The 26,176-nt window shown below is 39.1% G+C and overlaps 1 non-coding gene across 1 annotated transcript; it reads left to right on the forward strand.

Annotated features, from left to right (window-relative positions):
* Window positions 1-1,490: 1,490 nt before the first annotated feature.
* Window positions 1,491-1,597, forward strand: LOC112910552 (U6 spliceosomal RNA). The gene has a single exon (XR_003233262.2). It is a non-coding gene; the product is annotated as a U6 spliceosomal RNA (small nuclear RNA).
* The last annotated feature ends 24,579 nt before the right edge of the window (window positions 1,598-26,176 follow it).

Genomic DNA, 26,176 nt, shown 5'->3' on the forward strand with positions numbered 1-26,176 from the left:
GGCAGACTTTGGACTTCTCTAAATGTAATGCCTGCTCCACTCTGGAGCAGTCTTTCTGATACTTCAGAAATTTCTACCTGGCCCTCTATTTATTAACAGACCAAAACTACAAGACCCTGTAAATATATGCATTATACACAATGTAATTCAGGGACATGTTTTAGGAAATTGGTAAGTGTATGAACCAAGGCCTCCCCACCATTATCTATTGACATGACCATCACTGGTAAACACAAGATAGTCAGGATCCCAGATCTCACTGCACAGTCTGTCAAATGCATCAGGGAACTCAATTAAAAGGAAGCTAAGCCTGATGATATCTTGACAGAGAGCCATTATCTCCTTTGGAAATAGGGATATACAAATTCCAAGTCATTACAGCCTAGGAATGGTTTCCTATTAAAAGATAGGAGGGGAAAAGATTAAAGACTACAAGGCCAAGAAAGCACTCTCAAAGTTTTTGTCCTTGACATCTGACCTTCCATTCTTTGCCCCATTCAGAGCTCTCTTCTCAAGACAATCCCCCATCATCACCCTTACTTTTCCATCATGGATGAATGTGATCTAATTAAATAATAGAAAACAAGTGCTTTGGTGAACCACTTTTGCCATGTTGGCCATAAATTTCAAGAGATATTTATATTTGCAGGCTGACATTTTAAAGAGATTTATCACCATCCAAGAGAAGAAACACACCTACCACTACATCTATTGTATGTGTTGCTACAATATGGTGCTGGTGACTTGGTAATAATCTACAGCTCATGCTGTAGTAGGATTTATCCAAAATGAAGAGATTTCCCTTTCTTCCACAAGATATGTAACATGCTATTGACCATGTAAAGAGGCAAGTTAAAACTGAGTTACTAAAAGTTGAGTTTTTAGAATATCTATAGTGTTCACTTCAAAAAGTGCACATTCTTCTTTTATTGCTAAACCTTTTTTTCTATTTATTGCTAAACCTTTCTTCTATTTATTGCTAAGCTTTTCTTCTTTCTGAGACAGCAGGTATGTGCCAAAGATTACAGTCACATAAGTGCAACTTTTACGTCAAACGTATGTATTCCTGAAAGAGCTTTTTTTTTTTTTCCATTAAGAGGGGGAAATGGCCATTCCTTTTGAACACCGGGAGCATAAGACATTCTAGTAGAAACCTAGCTGCTTCTTGAGGTAGGTGTGCAAACAGTGTTTTTCATCTTCTCCCTCACATTGAGCAACAAGCTCAAACTTCAGATCATATAATCAGCTATAAATTGTTTTATTAAAAGTTTCTCTAGTATGGATTTCTTCAAATCCTTTTATTTTTATCAGGAAAAAAATTGTAAGCAGAAAAAGTACTCAAATAATGTAGGAAGAAGTGCAAATTAGTCTCAGCATATGCTTTCCAATCATGTTTCCATTTTGTAAACAGCATTACAGAAAGCAAAACTTAGCATAAATGGGTGAATTTCAGGTCTTATTGGGCTGATATCTAAAAGCAGATAAATGGGGTGCTCGCTTCAGCAGCACATATACTAAAATTGGAACAATACAGAGAAGATTAGCATGGCCCCTGTGCAAAGATGATGTGCAAATCTGTGAAGCATTCCATATTTTTATGTCCTTTAAAATTATGTTCAGTTCTTTGCTTTAATAGTTACCCTTCTATAAAAAAAAAGAGCAGATAATGGGATGCAGTTCTTCCTGGACCTCTGATATGCATAGTATCAGTTACTACTTGGAAAAAAAAAAACTCATACCAAAAGAGATCTGGAATTGACCTTTCTTGCCTTCTTTGTTCCCTCTGGCATAGTTATCTTGTTAGCCACATGTACCACTCACTCGGGGAAAGGGCCATTTTAGTATGGCCGCTGAGTGTCATATAATGTGCTTCCAGGAAGCACCAATATATATGGAATCCTCTTTTACAAAGCTACACTTTGCACTGGGAATTGGAAGGCAATTTATTTTCAGTCTTTCTTTTTCTCTTCTGCTGGAAGGCTCAACCAGCCCTTCCAAGGTAGTCGCCCCGTGGGTCATCTTCCTAGCAACACCTCAGCAAACAGAATATTTCTTTTTTCCTTGAACAAGCTACGATTCAGGTTATTGAACAGACTGAAGATGTTCTTGTAAGGCTGTTTTGAATCGAGCTCTTTATTCTGGATGCTCCTTCTGTAGCTCCTACATGTGGGGTTACCTTAAGGTTTCTCTTCAACTTGAAATGCTGCCACATTCTAAGGTTCGTGGGCTTTTTCTACCAAATTCTGACATCTGGGGCGCACTGGATACACCCAGAGAGAGGTAGATGACCTCTCTGAGACCTCTAATCTCTTCTTTCTTGTCCGGATGGGCCAGAATTAGTAGTTGCTTACGGCAGGGTGGACATGTTGAATCTCCGGTCTGCTGATGCCACTGAGCAGCGTATTGAGCCTTTGGTCATTTATAAAATAAAGGTCATAATTCTTACCTTTCAGAGATTTTGTGAGAGTTTAACATGATTGATTTCATATCTACATAGAGACAGATATATAAAACCCTCTTGCAGGTGCTTCATATCTTTGGTTTCCTTAAATTTTTACTTAAATTCTAGTTAGTCAACACACAGCATATTAGTTTCAGGTGTACAGTTTACTGATTCAACACTTCCATACAACACTGGGTGCTCATCACGACAAGTGCACTCCTTCATCCCCATCACCTATTTCACCCATCCCTCCATCCACTTCTCCTCTGGTGACCATCAGTTTTTCCTCTAGAGTTCAGAGTCTGCTTCCTGGTTTGTATTTCTCTCTTTTATCCTTTGTTAATTTGTTTTGTTTCTAAATTCCACATATGAGTGAAATCATATGTATTTATCTTTCTCTGACTGACTTATTTTGCTTAGCATAATACTCTCTAGCTCTATCCATGTTGCTGCAAATGGCAAGATCTCATCCTTTTTATGGCTGAGTAATATTCCATTGTGTATATATAACACTTCTTATTTACCCATTCATCAGTCGATGATGGACATTTAGGCTCTCTCCATAGTTTGTCTATTGTTGATAATGCTGCTATAAACATGAGGTAGCATGTATTCCTTCAAATCAGTATTTTTGTATTTTTTGGGCAAATACCTAGTAGTGTAATTGCTGGATTGTAGGGTAGTTCTTTTCTTCACTTTTTGAGGAAATGCCATACTGTTTCTCAGAGTGGCTTGCCTTTCCGAAAGGGCTCTTGCCTTTTTATGGGCTCCTAGAACTGGTAGTGATGGCTCCTCTTAGCCCCTCTAGAGGGCAGCCCCAACTAGTATCCCTGAGGAGCCATCAAGTTTGACCCGCTGTGTGGCATATTTCTGCCCAGATGTCTCACTTTTTAGCAATAAGTGGAAAGTCTTACAGGGGCCTAATGGAGCAAGACTGGGTGATACTAGGAAGTGTTTCTCTAGAGCTGATACTCTATATGCTGCATTTTGAAACCTAGTCCTACAGTGACCCAAGAGAGCTCACCAAGCAGGCAATAATCGTTGTTGCTTCCTCAGTAGCGCTGAACTTTGCTACCAGAAGAACTAGGCAAGAATTCCTGGGCTGAGAATCATAGAATTCAAACTGAATTACAGATAGTCTCTATTCACTCAAGCCCACAGTCCAAACTAAGTGCAATAATGATGCCAGTTTGTTTATGCATGAGCACATTCTCTGTTATGGATTGTTTAGCCTACCATGCTGTTCTATCCAACTCTTTATGCCCTTTCTTTCATTGCTCCTTACTTTAATTCTATTGACCTTTCAAACTTTAGCTTAAAATCCATCTGTTACACCAAACCTCTCCAGATCACTCATCTCAGCCTGAAGTTATGTATCTCTTCTTTGAATTGCTGTTGGTACAGTCATGCATTAGCATGTGATTATCATCATCCTCTCAAAGAGCCATTTAAAAATTTCATTGTTATTTAATGAGAAACATGTATCAGGTTTATTTTCTCAAAAAAGATGGTGAACCTTTTGAGAGAATACATTATACCTTTTTTGTGTGTGTCTGCCATAATGCCTACAACAAATATCTTAGTGGGTATGATATTTCCATTTGCATAATGGCTTCTTCAAATACCTGCAAAGCATCAACTCTCAAAGATTTCTGCTACTGGAGAAGGTCAAGTGGATATGAATAATCCAACATTTGAATTATTCAAAAATCATTTATATTGAGTTTTGGAAGATATTAGTGGCAGCTACATTCTTTCCCTAATAAATGATTTATAAAAAAAATAATAGTAACACCAACACTCACTAGGACTTTATACTTTTCAGAGCTTAGCTCAAACTAATAATGATTCATTCATATTCTCTGAGCACCTGTAACAGAAGGTGAGAAGATGAGGCCCAGCCAAGGACTGGTTATAAGAAAAGTCTAGAGATTCTAGTTTCTTTGGTACTCCACATGGTACCCACAAGCATATTGGCTTATACCTATGCATTTGCCACATTTCACTTGTGTTTATCACTGATAATAGTTGATAAGTTATTGAGAGTAGCACACAGCCTACATTCACATTCTGGTTCTCCCATTTCCTAGCTGTGTGATCAATGACAACTTACCTAACCTCTCTGTACTTGAGGATACTCCTGAACAAAATAGGAATAATAACAGTGCATATTTCATAGATTTTCTGGTATGGGACTTAAAAATTATATATGTAAGATGCTTAGCACAATGTGTCAAATGTTAACAAGAGAATGAGCAAGTATGACGATGCAAGAGAGGAAGAGAGTCGCTAGAGGTTTTATTTTCTTCTTCTATTCTCCTAGAATCCAAAGTGTAAAGAATACCAAAGAAGGAGAAGTAACTAAATGTAAAGACTCAAGCCATGTTTTCCTCTTGGGAGAGAATGATAAGAAAGAAAAAGTAGTACAAACCCAGTGCAAGAGCAACTTGTAAATGGGTACAAAATTTCCAGGGGTAAGCCATCGGAGGGTTTACATGTAAACAACACAGAGTGGCTCAACCAATAACAAATGTTTGACTTCCAGAGGCTTCCAGAGGGTGAACTTTGTGCCTGATTTAGGCCAACTGATGATATCATTGAATTCCTGCTATGATGTTGGGGCTGGTGACCCCAAGTTTACTTAAGAGCTCAAGGTTTTGGATGGGGAGGTGGGACACAGGTACAAACATAATTACAGCGTGGTGTAGGAGGAATGTGAATAAAAAAGGAAGCAAGAGTTTAGGCTATCACATAAAAAGTGCCAAACAAGGGCTGCAGGAAGAAGATATCATCAAGGTCCCTGAGAGAGAACTGCCTAGTGAAGGGGTGATTTCAGCCAGACACTGAAGGTGGAGTAGGAGGTTAATATAAGCATGCCATAGCAATGTGTTATATAAAAAGAACACGCACTTTTGCCTCAAATAGGCCTGAAGTTAGAAGCCAGGCTCCATTCTTCATGAGATGCATTTACTAAATAATACATATTTTCAAGACTATTGCGGGAGATATTTGTTAAGTATCTAGTATGGTGTCTGGCATATGGTACAGCCTCAAATACAATAGCTACTATATTGGTAACCATACAGTCTTGGAGTATTTTAAAAATATTTTATTTATTTATTCATGAGAGCCACATAGAGAGAGGCAGGGATAGGCAGAGGGAGAAGAAGCAGGCTCCCTGCAAGGAGCCCAATGTGGAACTTGATCCCAGGACCCTGGATCATGACCTGAGCCAAAGGCAGACAATCAACCACTGAGCCACCCAGGAGTCCCTTGGAGTATTTTTTTTTTTTATGAAGATGTCACCTTAAGTGCTGATAAGCACAGCTGTTTCACAGTTCCTCTCTCTAAACCTGAGTAGCGGTGGTAAACATCGGCAGGGATTTTGGTGCTCACCTCCCTGGAAATACCACAGGGAAAGGACAGCCCAAATTTAGAGTATCCAGAAGCCCATGACAGAAGTAAAGGAACAGGCTCAAGCCAGTCGTGACAGCAAATGTTAAGGACAGTCAAGGTCCTTGGGAAGGGCTGATCTATACTGAACAATAAATCTGGGACACTTTGCCTTTATCTTTCCTTCCTCCTTCTTTTTCTTCAAAGTGCTTTGCTCTTCCCATCACTGGATAAAGTCAGCAGTCTGATCAAACTCCCTCAACACTAAGATTTAAGGGATGCATTAAGTCATTCTCCCCACAGACACTGGCGTTGAAAATATTTCAAGGGATGGGAAATGTCTAATTTAAAGCATGCATGTCTGAGAGTGGGGGTTTGGATATTAGCACTCAGTCAACAGTGAGGTTGAGAGTGGGGTGGTGATGATCAGAACTACCGAATTCGTTTGAAAAAATTTATATGGAGAAAGGCATGGTGGAAGGAAAAGGTGCTTGCATTTACAATCAGGGGAGCTGCCTTAAAATCCCAACTTTGGCACTTTTCAGTTATTGACCCTTGCAGGCAATTTTGCTTTCTTGTTCTTATTTTTCTTCAATGAGTAATGAGAATGAGAGTCCTTAACTTATACAGGATGTTGTGAGGGTTAGACAAGCACTTCTCGAATTGAATGTGTACACAAACGACTTGGGCATCTTGTTAAAATACAGTTTCGGATTCCGCAATTCTGGAACAGGGCCCAAAGTTCTGCATTTCCAAAGAGCTCTCAGATGGTGCCAAGGCTGCCGATCCAAGTACCACATCCTGAGTAGCAAGAGGCCGGTAGATAATGTAATTAATGATCAAATGGGCTTTCTTCCCAGATACTTTGGTGGGAAGAGATCATTTCTCTTTGTAACTGGCTTGCTACCAGTTACAAAAATGAAGTCAAGTTGAGGCTGGAGAAATGTAGAGAAGAAAAAACTGCTCTCAGAGTTTGGGGAGGGAGCTACTGCTTAATCGGAAAGGCTGAAAAGTGTGTTTTTTCATGTGGGAAGGGAGCTGCTCAGCAATGGCCTGGCCAGGGCTGCTTGAGGGGAGGCCACCGGTATTGTGACTTTTCCTCACCTAAACACCAAGCAATGGCTGCCTGTGTTTTCTAATGAGGGCTGTCTAGCTCCAGTGCAGCTGTTGGCTGCTGTTCATTGGCTCCCTTTTCACCGGGTTGTAAACATGACTGATGTTTATTTTAAGGAAAATTATCTCTTAGTTTTGGTGTTCTCATATTTCATTTTCTTTCTACAAATGGGAGCTGGAGTTATAAAAATTTGCTTCATAAATGATCTTTCAGAATTCCTCCTGCCCTACACTTCCTCCTTTCTCTTTACTCTTCCTCATCATGTCTGCCCAGCTAATGACAGTAAACTTACATTCTTGAGGAACTTAGTCTAGTATCAACGCAGCCACATCATTAACATTGCCTCATTTACAGACTCAACTATCCTCAATGGTCAAAAAACACCGTGTTTCTATACAGGGGATTAAAACCTTCCTCTTGACCTAGAGCTAGTTCCTTTTAATCAGCTGGGAAAGTGCAGGCATTCCATCCAGGGCAATATGACCTCCTGAGTCTATGCACAAATTGTTGATAAACACTTGTAAAGCACCATGTCAGGTGCTCGTCATGCACGAGACATTATAGAGGAGATAATGAGAGCGATCAAAAAGGAAAGCCGAGTTCCCCTCTAGCAGGATGGAGAAGACAACGTGAAGGAGGTAAAGGGGAGGGAGGAGAAGTTGGCTCAGGGTTCATTTGCCTGGGTGGACAGACAAATGGGTGTCTCATGTGCAAAGTGAAGATAGGTTTAGTGAGCCTGTAAAATGAATGAAAAATTGGGTTAAAAGAGTTTTTTGTAATTGAAAAAGTTAATCCTCAACAATATGTTTAAAAAATTAAGGGGTGTTTAAAAAACACATTTATTGAGGTAAAACTGACATATAATATTTAAGAAGTACAGTTGAAGTTTTGACATTGTGTATACACCAGTGAATCTACTACCACTGTCGAAATGATGAACATACCCATCACATCTCTTTCCCTGTGGCCCTCTGTAATCCCTCTCCCTGTCCTTCCCATCACATCCCCCAGCCCCAGGAAATTACTGATTTGCTTTCTGTCACCATACTTTGAATTTTATACCAATAGAGTCTAATAATATATACTTTTTTGATCGACTTGTTTCACTTTGCATAGTTATTTTATGGTTCATCCATGTTGTGTGTTCATTCTTTTTATTGCTAATATTCCATTATATGAGTATGTCATTGTTTATACATTAAGCTGTTGATAGACATTTGGGTTGATTACAATTTTGAGCTATAACAAATAAAGCTTTGATGGTAGTCTTTGTGTAGGCATATACTTTCTCTTTATCAGATAAATACCTAGGAGTAGGATGGTCAAATCATAAGGTAGGTGTTTAACTTTTTAAGAAATTGGCATGAACGGTTCTCCAAAGTGGTTGTATATTCCCACCAGCGGGATATGAAAATTCCTGTTTCTCCATATCCTTGCAAACATTTACTATGTTCAGTCTTTGTTATCTTAGACCTTTGAATAGGTGTAGTAGTATCTCATTGTGGTTTTAATTTCCATTTCCCTAAGGACAAATGATATTGAGCATATTTTTATTGCTTATTTGGCATCTGCATGAAGTGCTTTCTTTGATGAAGTGTCTGTCCAATCTTTTCTCCATTTTATATTGAGACATTTATTTACTTTTTAAGTTTGAGAGTTTTAAAATATATTTTGGGTGCAAGCCTTTTATTAGAGAAAAGGTTTGCAAATAGAGAGCTAGCACTTCAGTGGATTCAGAGGTGAATAAGAGCTAGACTCTGCTTATAGGAGCTCACATCTCAAGGAAGGGATGAGGACAATAAAAACTAATTGCTGACCACTGTGGGAGCTACAATCAATACCTTTGCCATGGCAGTGTAGAAGAGAGTACAATAAATTTCACTCAGGAGAGCTTGGAGAGATTGCCCAGAGGAGGGGAACTTAAAGCTTTGTTTTGAAATGTGAAGAGTCAGATGAGTGAAGAACATCTGTAAGAGAACATTCTAGGCAAAGAGAATCTGTGCAAAGGCAGGAAGGTAGGTTTGGGAATCATGAGTTCTGGGTGACCAGAGGGAATAGGGGAGAATGAAAAAGGGTAGGGCGAGGAAGGCTGAGACTAGCTTGTCAGATTGTGGAACGTTTTGTAGATTAGGTTTAAGAATCTGAGCTTCATCTTCAAAGCAATAGGGAGTCCGGTAAAGGGTTTTAAGTTTCTGAGTAAAATGGTCAGATTTGCATTTTAAGAAAATGTCCTGCAGTGATAGAGAAGGATTAGAGGATAATGAATTCAGAAAGAGTGACAAGAACCTAAACAAAGCAGTAATAGCAGTGACAAGGGAGAGGGGAATTGGATTCTCAAGATATTTAAGAGGAGTGATAGCTGTTGGTAAATGTTTAGATGTTATGGGTAAAGGAGATGGTGCTATAAGGGCTGACTCCCAGGTTCTGGTTGAAATAATGGGATGATTTGGGGGCACATTCATTACATCCAGGAATATATGAATTGGCACAGGAGAGGTGGGGAGTATTAGGGGTTCAGCTTATAACACTGATTCATTTATTTAGCACATTTTTACTGAGTTGCTACCAGATGTTAGGAACTGGGAATCTGATGAAGATCAGAGTAGATGTTATTATAACCTTCACAGAGTAAAAAGTCTAGCATGGAAGAGAGACAATGGAATAGTCCCACAAGTGTGTAATTTAAAACAATTGGCTCTGAATTGCCTAACATAAGACAATAGGGTTTTTGGATAGTGCATTCAGGTGGATCGCAGTCTCAAGAAACACGACCTTGAAGAAGTAAAGTTTAAGAGGAAATCTGAAGGAGGTAGGCTGCAAAAGATCAAAGAATAATGTTTAAAATAGAAGGAACAAAGCAGGTTAAATACTCTGGGTCATCCAGGGAGAGGTTTCCAATAAGTAGATAGAAACATCTACCCAGAAACAAGGCCTCAGATGGAGAAGTTATCAATCCGTGGGGGCAAGTAAAAGCATGGCTGAGCATGAGAACTTTGAGAAAGGGTTGTAGGATCTGGAAAGAGTAAGACTGACAGTTGACCTGTGGCATATCAATATTTAAAGTGCAGGGCGAGTAGGAGAGCCAGTTAGCTAAAGAACAAGGAAGAACAGTCAAGTATCTAAAAGAAGAGGGATAAAGCCAAGAAATAGGAAATTCATGACAATGCCCAGTGGGTGGAAATGACTGTTCTGGTTTATGTTATTCTCCTTCCCTCACCCTATGTGCTCAACCGACCGAGCCACCCAGGTGCTCCTGGTATTAACTGATTTTTTTATTGTCTCTTGTCAAGCTGAACCAGGTCCCTGCCTCATTCTTTTCAAGGAAGGTGTGCACGTAAAGAAAGATATTTTTTATATTGGTTCTAAACATTCTCAAGGGAACATGTTCTGTCATTTTCCCCTTTGCCTGTTATTCAGAAGAGTGAGTTTTAATTTTGGAGTCATGCAATCACTTTCCAGCGTATTTTAAATGTAATTACATTTCAAATTGTGTGCTTTGTGAAATGAGTCAGAATCTTGTAGCCATTTCTTTTCTTCTGGGAAGAAAAATCAAGACCCCCCAAAGAGAAGGTCCTCCCACTCTGTAATAATGGCATACATCTGTACCTAAGAATGTTTTTTAGGCAGGCTTGCTGTAAAGCTCAAACAAACTACTCAAAGAAAAACTATTACCCCTTTCCCTGCCTCCTTGCTTCTATGAGTTAGTCTTTCAAAGTCTAACTCGTCTTCTACATAAAGTTAACTCCAATATTATAGTCCTCAACCCATTTCCCTTGTGTTAATAACAATCATTTCCTAAGAACCTGATATGTATCATGCACTATGCTAAGCATTATTGAACAATGCATTGCCTTGCCTAACTTGAAGCAATTTTGTGAGGTAGATTTATGACACTCATGTTATAGAGGAGGAGGCTGAGTCTTAGAGATGCTAAATGATTTGCCAGATCTGCTGAACTCTAAGATATTAAACAAATAAAGGTCACTTTATCACTCAGGATATGCCCAGTTATGCTGCAGTAACAAATAAGCCACATCTCTTAATAGCAAATGTTTGTTTCTCACTCACATGGCATGTGCATCTAGGCCAGTTCTGCTGAATGTCCCCTTGGCCCATGACCCAAGCTGTCGAGGATGTCACAATCTTGAAATTTGTTGACTGTCAAGGTGAAGGGAAAGATGGTTTTGTACCAGCAGTTGAATGCTTTGGCATAGAAGTGACAAGTATTGCTTCAGTGCACAACTCATTGGCCAGAGCTACTCACTTGGCCCCACCCAACCACAAGCCATTCAGAAAATGCAAGCTGACTTAGGACTTGGAAGGCAGAAGAGTACAAAGCTGAAGTAAAGTCCACAAAAGTTAGGGAAGTTCTATTAGGTTTCTGCATCCACTTCGGTGCTTGCATTCTAAATTGTAGCTGATAAAGATATTAAAATTGTATTGCAAAAGTGAAACCAAAATGAGCTATCACTTTTAAACCCACTAGGATGGCTGTAATCAAAAAGACAGAAAATAATAAGTGTTGATGAGGATGCAGAGAAATTGCGATCCTTATACTTTGCTGGCGAGAATATAAAATGGTACAGTCACTTTGGAGAATAGTCGGGCAATTCTGTAAGTGCTAAACATGGAGTTATCATATGACTTAGCAATTCTACCCTAGGTATATACACAAGAGACATGAAAATATATGTCCACACAAAAACTTGTACACTAATGTTCATAGCAGTGTTATTCAGAATAGCTAAAAGTGGAAATAATCCAAGTGTCCATTATCACCTAAAAAATGGATAAACAGATGTGATATATCATTAAAATGGAATATTACTTTAAAAAACAAAACGATGCAGGATTGATACGTGCTACTACTTGCATGAGCCCTGCAAACATTATGCTAAATAAAATAATCCAGTCACAAAAGATCACATAATGCACATTTATTGCATTAATCTACTTATAAGAGATGTCAGAAATAGGCAAGTCCATAGATATAGAAAGATCAATGGTTACCTAGGACTGAGGGTGTTGGGAGGAAATGAGGAAATGTAGCATGTACCAGTAGTCAGTGTCTGGCTGTTTAGGACAACTGACACTGAAATCATGATACTGTCCCTAGAATAGATCCATTAGGAATGGTAACATCTGGCATGAGGGAAGTACCTCCCAAGCAAGCATCCTGCAGACTGATGAAAGACTTTTATTAGGCAAAATTGGGTTTAAATGAGAGAGGGGAAGAAAGGAGATGAGATAGGTTTATTGTTACCAACCCAAGGAGGCAGATCTCGAAGGGGAAAAAATAACATTGAAAATCTTGCTATTATGTTAAACTATGATGAATTTATCATGTATAGAAACTAATCTGTATTTTGGATTTTTAAAATTCCTCTTCTGAAAAAGTGTTATGAACTTGGAGCTATGTTATTTGAGCACTCTCAATTTTTTTAATGGCATACAGAATTTTGGATCTCAGAAATAATTTTCTATGTGAACTAGACACATTCCAAAGTGGAAATCAAAGTTTTTAATTAAGACATGAAACTGCCAATAATAAAAATGAACAAAAAAATTACTTTGTGAAAATTCTGTTCAAGAGATGTGCATGTAACCTCATGAAATACAGTGCTCAGAACGTCTCAGAAGCCAAAACTATATTTATAATTCTGTCCAGGATGAGACATGCTCTGATTTGAAATGGTCTCAAGACAATGCAACCAAAGTGTTAAATAACTGATATTTGCAGACAAAATTTTGCCTTAGAAAAGATGACCTTCTTGGGACAGAACCAACTGAGATAAAGAAGAAGACCCTGGCAAAAAGCCCAGATCTAAAATCTTGGGAAAAGATAAACTACTCTTTCCTGTCTGGAACATTTAATATTTTGACCTGAAACTGTAAGAAAGTTCACGGGGGCAGGGGAGACCTGTGGGTAAGGGCTTCTGCCTCCAACCCCACCTCTTCAATGAAGGGTGATTCAAAATTGGGGAAGTTAAAAAAAAAGATTAAAAAAATTGGGGAAGTTCCCCAAGAGAAATTTGGCTAAATGAAATTTGATTTTAAAATACTTGAAAAGAAAAATTCTTTAGCTTCCTTAGACAAATTAAAAGGGATCCTGGGGGGGGGGGGCAAACAAGAAATATAGCTCAAATAAGAAATTTTTGAGGACATTGGATCCCCAGAAGGGAAGAGGGATTAAATCCTTTCACAAGGTAGATTTAAGATAAAACCCCCACCCCAGGGGATCCCTGGGTGGCGCAGCGGTTTGGTGCCTGCCTTTGGCCCAGGGCGCGATCCTGGAGACCCGGGATCGAATCCCATGTCGGGCTCCTGGTGCATGGAGCCTGCTTCTCCCTCTGCCTGTGTCTCTGCCTCTCTCTCTCTCTCTCTGTGACTATCATATATAAATAAATAAAAAAAAATTAAAAAAAAAAAACAAAAACCCCACCCCAACCTTGAACAGAGTGGCAGCTATTAACAGAATGATACCTCAGGAGACCTGTAAGTGAATCCACGTGGCTCTCAGGTACAGATGTTGCCTCTACCTGAAACAAGATGCTAATTAAACATGAGTATGAAAATCTCTTACCATATCCCAAGCAAGCAGGCAACCAACACGGTTAAATTATTGCAAATCATCAATTCTGAAACACACAGACTACCAAACTATTAAAAATAAATTACTTGCTTCTGGCTCCTTCCAAGTAGGAATTTCAACATGCAGTAGACCTGTTTAGATTTGGGAAAGCTATATCTCACATTTGGAGATCTTATTATGCCCTATTCACCAAGTTCTCTGGAAGAGAATGACTGATCACCCCTTGTCTGTAGTAATTATATACAGAATTAAACATTAGAAGGGCTAAAATCCCTGCAAAATGTTGAATAATTGCATCAAAATATTCTATAGCTACAATTTGCTAAATTCTCATATTTGTTTTACATGTGGATTAAAACTTTTGGAATATGTCCAAAAATGTTGGAGGAATTGACTGTACAGGGATTTGGGGATATTTAAATGTAATATGATTACAGAATTACAAATGAAATGTGCCATAATCCAAATGTGCTAGTGTTTTCTGAGTCGGCACTTATAAAATACAGACAATTCATAGAAATTTTTCTACCTGAACTCTTGGGATTAAGTTTTATAAGTGTCTCTAATTTCCCAATATCAATGTGGTTGTATTTTTTAACACTTTTGGTTGGTGTTTGAAAAGGTAGACTGGTACAACACTGAGATAAACAATTTCAGTATATTTCGTGTCAGTTATCTATTGCCATAGTAACGCTACATGACAAAAAAAACCCTCAGTAGCATAAAACATTAAGTGTTTATTGCTTATACATTTGGAGTGGCTGGTTAAAGTGGCTCTCCCATTCTTGGCTAGGCTCACTCACATGTGTGGAATGGCTCACTGTTGGTTGCTCTTGGCTGGCTGTGGCTTGGGTAGATGGGGGGATTCAGATATGCTACATGTATCTTTCATCCTCCTGGGTATGTTTTTGTGGCAGAGGCAGAGAAAAGGGAGACAGCAGAAACATACAAGGTTTCTTGAGAACTAGGCTCAAAACTGGCACGCTATTACCTGCACCACATTCTCCTGGCTAAGGCACGTCACAAGACCAACTCAGATACAAAAGATGGAAAAATACCTTCTGTCTCTTTAGTAATAGAAATGGCAAAGTCACGTGGTAAAGGGTATGGACACAAGAAGGGGAATGCAGGTGAAAAACTGGGGCTCCTGACAGAATCAATCTGCTAAATATATATAAACACAAGGCCTTTAAAAAGTTGTAGTTCAATATTAAGGTCCCCATGATAAATAATAAATCACGGCATGCTGACCCATAACAATGAAAAGTCAGAGAGCTTTGGGAAAACCCTAAAGGTTTATAATTATCTGTATTGACCCATTCCATGCTACTGCTGGCAAAGTTGTGGGAATCTAGTTAAATTACTGGATAGCCTGTGTCTCTGTATTCTTTGGTGTTCTCTTGGAGGGATATTGGGATTTCTTGTTCTTTTTAGACAATTGACGATGACAGGTATAGACAAGGGAGATCATTCAGACTAGGGGATGGTGAACTTTTGCTTTAAAGGGCCAGATAGTAAATATTTCAGGTTTTGTGGGCCAGACAGTCTCCATCACAACTGCTCAACTCTGCCCTTCTAGTGCAAAAGCAGCCAGAGACCACATGTAAACAAATGGGCTTGCATGCATTCCAGTAAAGTTTTATTTTAAAAATCAGGCAATGAGCCAGATTTGGCTGATGGGTTACAGTTTGCTGACCCCTAATCTAGACTTTCATACTTTGGTGCCAATTCCACGATGCTTACGCAAAAGAGAAAGAAGAGAAAATAAAGACTTCTAAATTTGGAACAATATAAATCAAGAACATTGTCTTGTAGTTGTAAAATATGGCAGGGTATACCAGAAGTTACTGGAAGGGATAAATAAAATGGATTAATAAATTCTCATACTAGAGAAAGGTAAAAAGCATACCTGAATACCTAGACTTTGGAGAAAAAGTGATTTTTCTGCTTTATGCCAGTAGTTTGAAGCTCGTGTGTCATGTTGTTCAGCTTTGAGTTTCCTTGTAAAATCATACAATGTACTCTCCCTGGTACCCACATGTCTCTCTTTGGGCTGGGAGGACTGAAAATGAACCTGGAATACCTTGGTGAGCATATAGTTTTTAAATATCTGGAGATGATGACCCCTTAAAAGGGTCCCTCTCAGGCATGCCGTGACAAATTGAACATCAAAAAGTCAGGGATGATTAGGCTAAATTGGGATCAGCTGAGCCTGTGGATGGCATTAAGTCCAAATTGACACTCTCAAAAGGCAAACAATAAATATGCACTCAAGGGAATGTTCTTATTGCCTATCAGTTTGAGCAGATTATTTGTATCCAATTATCAAAACAGGAAGAGGGTAGAGGACAAATAATTCAAATGAAAGAGTAATATGGACCACTTCAGTTTGTTTAGTGGCTATAACACTTTCCTTTCTTTGGGAAGTTTGAAAATTTTTTATGCCTCTCATGTGAGCTACAAATTAGCATATTCCCATTAGTCATGTCATCTCTCCATGGATGTCTCAAACATAAATCCAAAACGGAGTCATTAAATTCTCTCTCTCTCTCTCTCTCTCTCTCACACACACACACACACTTCTCTTCCAGAGTTTCCCATCTCTGTAAATGAGCCACCATCCACTCAGCTGAGCTAGCCACCCTCCACGTCCAGTTGATTTCTGAGTCCTGTGTACCTTCCCACTTACATGTCTCTCAACTTTATCTTCTCCCCATATATACCACCAACCTGGTTCAAGCCATGATTTTTCGTGACCCAGACCACTGCCATGGCTATCTAACTGGTCCCTTCCATGAAGTTTTGCTTCCCTCCTGCACATTCTCTGTTCTCCAGTTACATAAACACAAACACAGTCATATCAGCATCGTTTAAACCCTTTGATGCTTCCTAAATCCTTTATAACAAAGACCAGTTGCCTAAACTTGGCTCATGAAGCCTTCCATGATCTAGATGCAGCCAATCTGTTTTGCCTGTTCCACCTTATCTTTCCCCTTTGCCCACTCTGCTCAGCCTTTCTGAGCTGTCTTGAATACACCAGTGCTTCTATGCTCTCGCACTTACTGTTCTTTCCCCATGCTCATGTCTCCACACTCATCTCTTTTCAACTTCCAACCCATTTCCCTGCTTCCCTCTTACACTCTCCTTCCCTTTAGAGGGCCTTTTCTGTCTTACCAATCTATATTGTAGGACTCAAGAAGGTAGAGGCTGATCCTCATGCACATACTGTTGCATTTCTAGTACCCAGCACCACTCTCGGCACATAATAGATGTTCCATAAATCATTGTAGAATGGGTAAATTAATACCTGAATTATGTTGCTATGTGTGACTTTGGTGGGAGGTATCAAATTTCTTTCAGATAGAAAAGATGCTCAACATCACTCATCCTCAGGGAAATAAATACAAGTCAAAACTACAGTGTGGGGTAGCCGGGGTAGCTCAGCAGTTTAGCGCCACCTTCAGCCCAGGGTGTGATCCTGGAGACCCGGGATGGAGTCCCACATCGGGCTCCCTGCATGGAGCCTGCTTCTCCCTCTGCCTGTGTCTCTGCCTCTCTCTCTCTCTCTCTCTCTCTGTCTCTCATGAATAAAATCTTAAAAAAAAAAACACTACAGTGTGATGTCATCTCACATCTGTCAGAATGGCTAAAATCAACAGCACAAGAAAAAACAGGTGTTGATGAAGATGTGCAGAAAGGGAAACCCTCTTGCACCATTGGTGGGAATGCAACCTGGTACAGTCACTCCAATGAACAGTATGGAGGTTCCTCAAAAAGCTAAAAATAGAACTAACTTACAACCCAGCAATTGCACTACTAGGTATTTACCCAAAGAATACAAAAGTACTAATTCAAAAGGATATATGCACTCCAATGTTTGTAGCAGCATTATTTATAATAGCTAAATTATGGAAACAGCTCAAGTGTCCATCGACTGATGAATGGATAAAGAAGATGTGATGTATATGCACAGTGGAATATTACTCAGCCATTAAAAAGAATAAAAACTTGCCATTTGCCATTACACAGCTGGAGCTAGAGAGCATTATGCTAAGCAAAATAAGTCAGAGAAAGATAAATACCATATGATTTTACTCATATGTGGAATTTAAGACACAAAACAAACAAGGGAAAGGGGAAAAAGAGAGAGAGGGGGAGAGAGAGAGAGAGAGAGAGAGGCAAGAAACAGACTCTTGATTACAGAAAACAAACTGATGGTCACCAGAGGGGAGAAGGGTGAGGTACCCCAGGAAGGTTGTATATATTTCTACTAATTTGGGACTATAAACAAATAGTAATTTCCTCTTGGTTCAAAAACTATTTTTTCATTTACAGCCTGATGGGATTTATGAAGATACAGACTTTTTAATTTCTCTGTTTCTTGTCAGAAATCGCAGACATTCTTTCATTGTATAAATTGAAGTACAAATGAAAGATATGGTCTGCCAACATGTGGAAAATGAACTCTATATTAGTTACACACTGAAGTAGAATGATAAAAAAGAAAATGCACAAAACTAGTTTTCAGAAAGGCCACATTCGAGTCCTGTCAACACCACCTCTACGATATATAGCTACATGGTAAACTTATGAAACCAGAATCCCTAAAATGTAAGCTTCATGAGAGCAAGGATCTTTTCCTGTCCATCAGTGTAGAACAGTACGCCTAAAATAGTGCATTGCACAACAGATAGTTACTGCCCAATAATTATTTGTTTAGCGAATGAAAAATGAAGCTTTGGGTCACATCACTCTTTTTAGTTTCAAGTTGCTACAAAATGAGGTAATATTAAAAATTCTGACCATTTCAGAAAATTACTGGGACGGGTCAAAATGTTTATAAAGATTTTAAATCTAGAGATAATTGCCCAAGTTTAGATGTCGTTATTGATGGCTGTGTGGCTTCCCTCTAATACCTGTAATCGGAATATCTAATTTTACTGGATTATTTGTTTTATTACATATGGGCGTTTATGCCCTATCATTGCAGTAAATGATTAATGTTCTTTCCTTCTAAGTGCATTATAAGCTTGAAATAAGATATGAGATTACATATATTGCCAGTAACACTCATAATTTGAAAACAGTTTGTGTTTAGAAAAAAAATAATTTTGATATAGTGGTAAATCCAAGGGAGCCTGATTTCACATGGAATAATTTCAAAGACAAGGACACATTTGTATAAAACTTCACAGTTTTTAGACATTCCATATACATTATCTTATTTAATTTTTGTAGTAACTCTCTTATATGTAGATAGTATTGTTTCTACTTAACAGATGAAGATAATGAGGCACAGAGAGAGTAAATAAATTGTCCACTTTCACACCCTGGTAAGTGACGGGTGGGCCCTGCCCTTGAACCTGGATTTTTCTGCCCCCAAATTCTTTGCCAATTACATTTTATCACTGTGAAGAGTTTAGGCCAAAATACGAAGTTGGAGGGTGTAGTCTCCAAGGCTGCTTTCGTTTCTGACACCAGTCCTACATTTCAGGGGGCTCCTCAAAGCACCCTCAGTTTCAATAGTTCACTAGGACTCACAGAGGTCACTGAAAGCCATTATAATCCTGGTTATGGTTTATCATAGGGAAAGGATACAGACTAAAACCAGTCAAGGGAAGAAGTGCATAGAGCTGAGTCCAGAAGGTTCCAAACACAAAACTTCTATTGTCCTCTCCCTGTGGAGTTAGGATATGTTACTTTCCAGGTATCGATATGTGAGTACTGCATATGGAGTACTGCCAACCAAGGAAGCTAACTCAAACCTCAGAGTCTGGAGTTTTTATTGAGAGTCCATTATATAACCACGATCAATTATTTGATTGCCCACATGGTTGGTCTTAGTCTCTAGGCCAACTGCCACCACATGACCCAAAGTGCACACCATATGTCACAACATCAGTTTTTCTGGTATGGCCAGCCCTCACCCTAAATCACTTGCTAGATTATTCAGTACGACTCAAGGTACCCAGGCAAACAAAGACACTCCTATCAGGCACATTATAAGAGCCTGGAGATTACCACCCAGAAAACGGGGTGAAGGGCAGGCCTTCTCTTCGGGCCAGGCCAAATTTCTTTTACCTCAGAACCATGTTGGAAAAAGAGTATGCCTAGGATAGAAAGATTTGGAAAATGTAGAAGACAGCTGGCAAATGCGTATGTATATACATGCGCGTCAATATGGCTTGTTGGAATCAAAATGTGAATCTTGATTTGGTTTTACGGTTAAACTCTTCTCTGGCCAGGGCAAATGAGTTGGGAAATGTGAGAAGTCCCAGATGAAAAAGATTTTATCATTGCCACAGTTCAGATAGGGCTCTCATAGCTCAGAAGAATGGGTACAACTGTGGGAAGTGATAAAAGCATGAAGCCCATTGTTTGGGGAGGAAAGTCGGCTGGTTTATGGTTTTTTTGTTTTGTTTTGTTTTGGTTTAGGTTGTTTTTATTGTTTTTGCTTTTAGGATATCTTAGTTGTTTTCAGTTTAAAAAATTGATATCCATTATGAGACCAGCAACAGTCAACTCCTGGGGCTTTTTGCTAAAATTGGTTTTGATACCTTAAAGAATATTGATGACATTTTAGAGTAGAACAGCCTAACAGATCCAAAATAAAAGCTTTCTAAAAAAGACTTTATCCTTTAGCTTTATCAAGAGGCCAAAAAAGACATAAAAATGAGTTCTGCTATTAGACGTAAAGGCTCCAGTCATTTCTATTTATACAACTGCTCAGCTTTATCTAGCATAAAATAAAATAGAAGGAAGCAGTACCATATATCTGAGTGAGCCGGGTGATGCATACTAATTCCTTTTGGCTTATAATTTATCTTTCTTTGGTATAATTTTTAACCACTTAACTAGATGATGACTGTTTCTGGTGTCTGGAAATCCCAAGCTATTCCTTCCCATGCCCTCTTCCCAATCATCACCCCTCAGAAACCCCCTGTTCGGCTCCTTAAAAATCTAAGATCTGTTTCTTGGATTTCGCTGGGAAGAAGGTGAATCTATGATTACCAGAGTGAATTAGTTTCATGTGTTACTCCTCTTCCCAAGAGCATTTGCAATTAAGAGAATATCACGGGGATGAAATTTTCTAGTTATGTTTCCTATCCTGGGTTTATTAGTTAGGATGAGCAAAGTTCTGCTGTAGAAACCTCTAAATTTCAGTGCATTCACACAGTAAAGGCAGATACCTCATTCAGGGAACAGATTCATGTGGGTCGGAGGCTTCTCTTGCCTTCCTTTCTTCCAAATGCTGACTCAGGGACTAGTGACTTTTATTTTGCAACTCTGACATTTTAGGGTCCTTTACATCTAGCGGTGTGGATCTAAGTATGAGAGAGGATGGAATAGATAACCTGCTCTTAGTTTCCTGGGACTGGATGTGATACACCTCTACTCAGGCTGCATTGGTCAGGATTAGTCACAGAGAGCATGACAGCTGGAAAATATAGAAAGCAAAATGAGATATGTTTGGGGGTTAGAGGGAATTTTAGGAATCTACAAATCACACTAGCAGAGAATTAACCACTCCACCAATAGGTGAGCCCAGTTTGTATCAAGAGCTCAGCAAGGTGGCTCTGTCAGTTTAAGTGTCTTCACTGCTGGTTTCAGCTCACGTCATGATCTCACAGTTGTGAGATCGAGCCCTGCATTGGGCTCTGCACTCAGCACAGAATGTGCTTAAGACTCTCTCTCCCTCTCCCTCTGCCCCCCCGCCCCTCGACTGTGTGCTCACTCTCTCTAAAATAAATGAGTCTCTAAAAAAAGAGTTTGGCAAACCTGTACTGTGACTCTAATGCAAGCTGAGAATTGTGCTAGGTTATGGGCATGCACACACACACACACACACACAGTGTGGTTATTCAAGAAAATCACCATTGAGTGAGGGAGGCTGACAGGTAAACCTCTAACTACAATGTAGTATGACATTTTCAATAACAGACATATGTACCAGGAACATTTGTACAACGTGTAACTCTTCAAGATTGCAGTGTGAAAGTGAACATGAGAGAGAGTTTTCCAAAGGAAGTAACCTTGGGAAAGGTGCTGAAGGAATTCTGCAGGCCGAGAGAGGGGAAGAATAGACCTGGGAGGCAGAGCTAACAATGTCAAAACTGCAGAAGCAACTAAGAATGTGGTGTGTTGAAGAAGCTACAGTGGAATGCAGCAGGTTAATTCGCAGGTGGGGTGTAGTAGGACAGGAGGCTGGAGAGCTGGGGAGGGTCAGCCTTTGTGGGTTCTTCCTTTTAGCCATGCTGACCTGCTTAGAGTCCTGGGGGCAAAAAGAACCACACAAGTGTTCTTGGCCGGGAGATGATCAGTGTCTAAGCCACTCCTGAAAGCTTAAAACATTCCTTACCTTTACTGAGCTCTCACCATGAGCCATGCACAGGGTGGAGCATTTTGTGGACATGACCTTGTTTCATTTTCTCAGAAGCCTTATGAGGTATCATGATCACCATTTCCAGACGAGGCAACCTGGGGAACAGAGCAGGCCAACAGTTTGCCCAGGGACATACAGCTAGTCCTCGATGAAACCAGGGTTAAAACCCAGGCTATTGCTGGAATCAGATCCTTTTATCTAGACCATAGCTGTCCAACCGAAACAGAACTTGAATTATATTTATATTATATGTAAATATATGGATTATATATTAAGAAAGTTTAAATTTTCTAGTAGCCACACGAAAAAAGTAAAAAAAAAGTGAAATTGATTTTATTATTCTTTCATTTAACCCAATAGAGCCATAATATTATTATTTCAACTTGTTATCAATATAAAACATCATTAATTAGTTATTTTACATCTTTTTTTCCATACAAGGTCTTTGAAAGCTAGTATTTTACACTTGCAGCACATCTCTCATTCAGACTAGCCACGTGTGGCAAGTGGCTACTGCATTGGACGGCACTAACCTTGAAAGATTATTTCTGTGGTTTTATTCTGTGAAGTATTTACTTACTTTGGAAGCACAACAATTTAGCTAAAGGGTACTAAGATGTCATAAAGCTAAATGTCCCTGTTTTCAGGTGGTTTGATTGTAATCACACATGGAGATTCCACAAACACACATTAAACAGCTCAATTTCAGACGATTTTCCCTCTCACAACTTATTCCAAAGTCCTTTCCTCCTCATGGCAGTGTTCAGTAGTAATTCTACCTCAAATCCTAAATTAGCACATCTGGCACTGAGAGGTGTCATGGTTCATTGTCATGACTATAAATGACAGATGGCCTGTTCGAATGCCACATGCAGAAGAGACCAACGATCTGTCCAGTATCTCTCCCAAGTCTGATTTCCTCAGAGTGATGGTAGGGGTTATATATGCCCAACATGTTTTGAATGCCAATGCGGAAATTCTAGCAATTCCAATTAGGGTCAGCATGTTGCACTCAGGGGAGGAACATCAAACATGGATAATTGAGTTTCCCAAACAGGGGATGACCTCACTGTTTGCCCTTCACAAATACACACACTCTCTTAGTCTATTTAACTAACCTCCTACCTAAATACGTCTTGTGGGAAGAGAGAGTTTATATAAGGCCATCGAAGGGTCTCTCTCAAGGCCCCTGCCTGTGTCAGACTTGATTGTGCCCATTACATACATTTATTGAACATTTATTGAAACCTATCCATCTGCCATTCTCATGCCAACCAAGATAACTCAGCCTGTATTTTGAAGTGTACAACATGTATGATAAGTCTGTCTGTGGGAAAACGTTGTGGTGGTTTATATCGCCAATGGAGTAAATTTTATCTCTTTCAAGTCTCTAATTTAATAAACTTTCTGGAGTTTCTATGACTAAAAAATTATCCTGGATATCGGGAGTTGACTACCGTTCCTGCCCCGAAGTAGCAGAGCACCTTGGTTTGAGATGAATCGAAGTTAGAGCTGCAGCTTTCTTGCTTATTTAATCTTGGAGTGAGCTATTTCAACTAAGCCTCAGTTTCTGTATCTATAAAATGGAGCTTATGATTGAACCTACCTGGTAGAGTTGTCAGAATTTAAGTATGAAATACAGAAAGCACGTAGCTTAGCAGCTGGCAAAAAATAAGTGATTGATAAATATTCTCCCCTAATTGCCTTTGTCTGTTTCTTTCTATGTTATCATCTTCCTGTGGGAAGGCAGACACATAAATATCTGTAATGAAAACCATAGGGCAGCAAATGCTGGTTGTGCCGTGAATCAATGCTGGGAAGGTAGAAGAACTACTCATTCTGATGATATTTTAATGGAGGTGGTAGCATTTGCCTAGAGCTTTGAAGCATGAAAAGGGAGAGAGAGAGAAAAGAAGGAAATTCTTGGCAAAACTACAGATAGTGGAAGTGTAGCACATAGCTCAGAATATCAATAGGACTGGTGTATTGGGCTATTGGCTTTGGTATGGAGAATAATTTGGTTCTCAGTAACGGCTTTGAATACAGGACCGAGAAATTTGAGACTTTCTCAATAAAGGTACAGACATTAATCATTTGTGAGACGGGCAATCAAAATACAATGTGTGTTTCTTTAGAACGGTAACATTGAAGGCATTGTAGAAAACAAAATTAAGATAGAGACCATCTGGGCATCTTCAAGACATGGCTGATATATAAGATGGGTCATGAAGAGTTAAACTTCTTTTTTTTTTTTTTTTAAAGATTTTATTTATTTGAGAGAGAGAGACAGAGACGGAGAGTGAGAGAGCGCACAAGTGGAGGGGAGGGGCAGAGGAAGACGGACAAGCAGACTCCCTGCTGAGCAGGGAGCCCGATGTGGGGCTCCATCCTAGGATCCTGGGATCATGACATGAGCCGAAGGCAGACACTCAATTGACTGAGCCACCCGGAGGCCCCCACAAGTTAAACTTGTTGACTTGACTTTCTAGCCTCACTCACTACTAGTACAAAGACATTCTCAATAAAAAGGAAACTGTCAGTGATTTTTTTACCCTGTGTATTAATTATCAAGATTTGAAAGATTATAAAATAGATTTGGAAAACAAGGCCCAATTCTAAGACAATAAACAAATTGAAGATCTCTTGTTTTCAGTATCTAGTATAATGGTAAACATGTTGCCCTAATGGTAAGAAAAAAGTGTAGAGGGCTTTTAAAAAATTCCAGTGCCTGTGTCCCGCCCAAGTCTAGTTACAACAGAATCTCTGAGTGTGAAAACCACAGACCTTTCTTAGGTACTTGAAACAAATGTGGATGTTTAATAAGCAATGACTTATGGCTTATGATAATCTATATACAGTGTTGCACACTGATCATCTAATTGGTTCAAGTCTTCCCTTCCCTACATGTATGCTTTGTAGACAAGTGACTTACCAAGGAAAAGTTCACAATTCCAATGCCTCTCCACACGCAATTCTTTCTCTTCCATGATGATAATGAGAGATCACCAGAAGCAAAGGGATATCAGCCTAGTGTACTGCTTCTAAAATATTCTACCAAAGTACCCATTGTGGCAAAAAACAAAAATTTAAAAATCTATTCTCAGGGAACTAGCAGGCTTATTATTTTTTTGAACTAAGGCTTCTGTGAATATTACATTTGCACAGTATATTTATATTTGCTTAACTTGAAAAATGGCATCAGAGTAAATTCTATCAAGTAAAATTAACATGCCAGAAAAATGTACCCACGGTTTTCCTGTGGTTTCTCATATTGCTTGGTACTCTCTCTGCTTGACATCTCCGAGAACACGTTTGTCAGTTTAAACAGTATAGAGAGCAAAGAGAAGGTTTAACTCAAAATTACTAGACTTGAAATTTTAAATACCACTAGTTAGTTAAGTGGCCTTAGTAAATAACTTGACCTGTCTGGATGCACACACACACATAAACATACACATTCACATAAACATACACATATTAAATGATATCTTTATGTTAAACATAAACATACACATATTAAATGATATCTTTCATACTAAAAACATTCAACATGGAAATTCTGTATGATCTTATAAAAGACTAGAAGTCAGAGAGTTGTATAGTCATTAAAGAGTTGAAACAGGAAAATCTATGAATGAGAGGGGTGTGTGTTTATGTGTGGGCATATTGTTTCGTTTATTAATTCTTTGGGAATCTGTTATGTAGAGATGTAAATTAACTCAAAGTTTGGATATCTTACTTCTCTTAGATCAACTTTAAAGCTCACATCTTATTTTTTAGTATAGTTTACACACAACACTAGGTTAGTTTCAGGTATACAACACAGTGATACAACATCTCTATACATTATGCTATGTTCACCACCAAAAACTTACATTTTTAACTATTTGCTAATTAGTTGCTTTTTCAAGTGGGTGTAGTGAACAATTTCCTTACATTGTGTTTCAATCATTGATTTCTGCATACAAGCCATCCCCAAATACAGTGGCTTAGAATAGCAATAATGTATTACTTCTCACCGGATCTATGGATTGACTGTGCAGTTGCACTGCCCTAATGAGAGCTCACTGCTGGTGGCTCTCTCTGCTTGGATGGCTGGGCCTCTCCCTTCACATGGTCTTTCATGTCTGCTTCTCCATTATGGCCTCAGGGTTCTGGGAGGGAAAAACCCAATGCACACACATGTATCAAGCCTCCACTTGAATTGCATTTGCTGATATTCCACTGGCCAAAGCAAGGCATGTGGCTAAG

This window comes from Vulpes vulpes, chromosome X (assembly GCF_048418805.1).
Source record: "Vulpes vulpes isolate BD-2025 chromosome X, VulVul3, whole genome shotgun sequence".
Taxonomy (NCBI): domain Eukaryota; kingdom Metazoa; phylum Chordata; class Mammalia; order Carnivora; family Canidae; genus Vulpes; species Vulpes vulpes.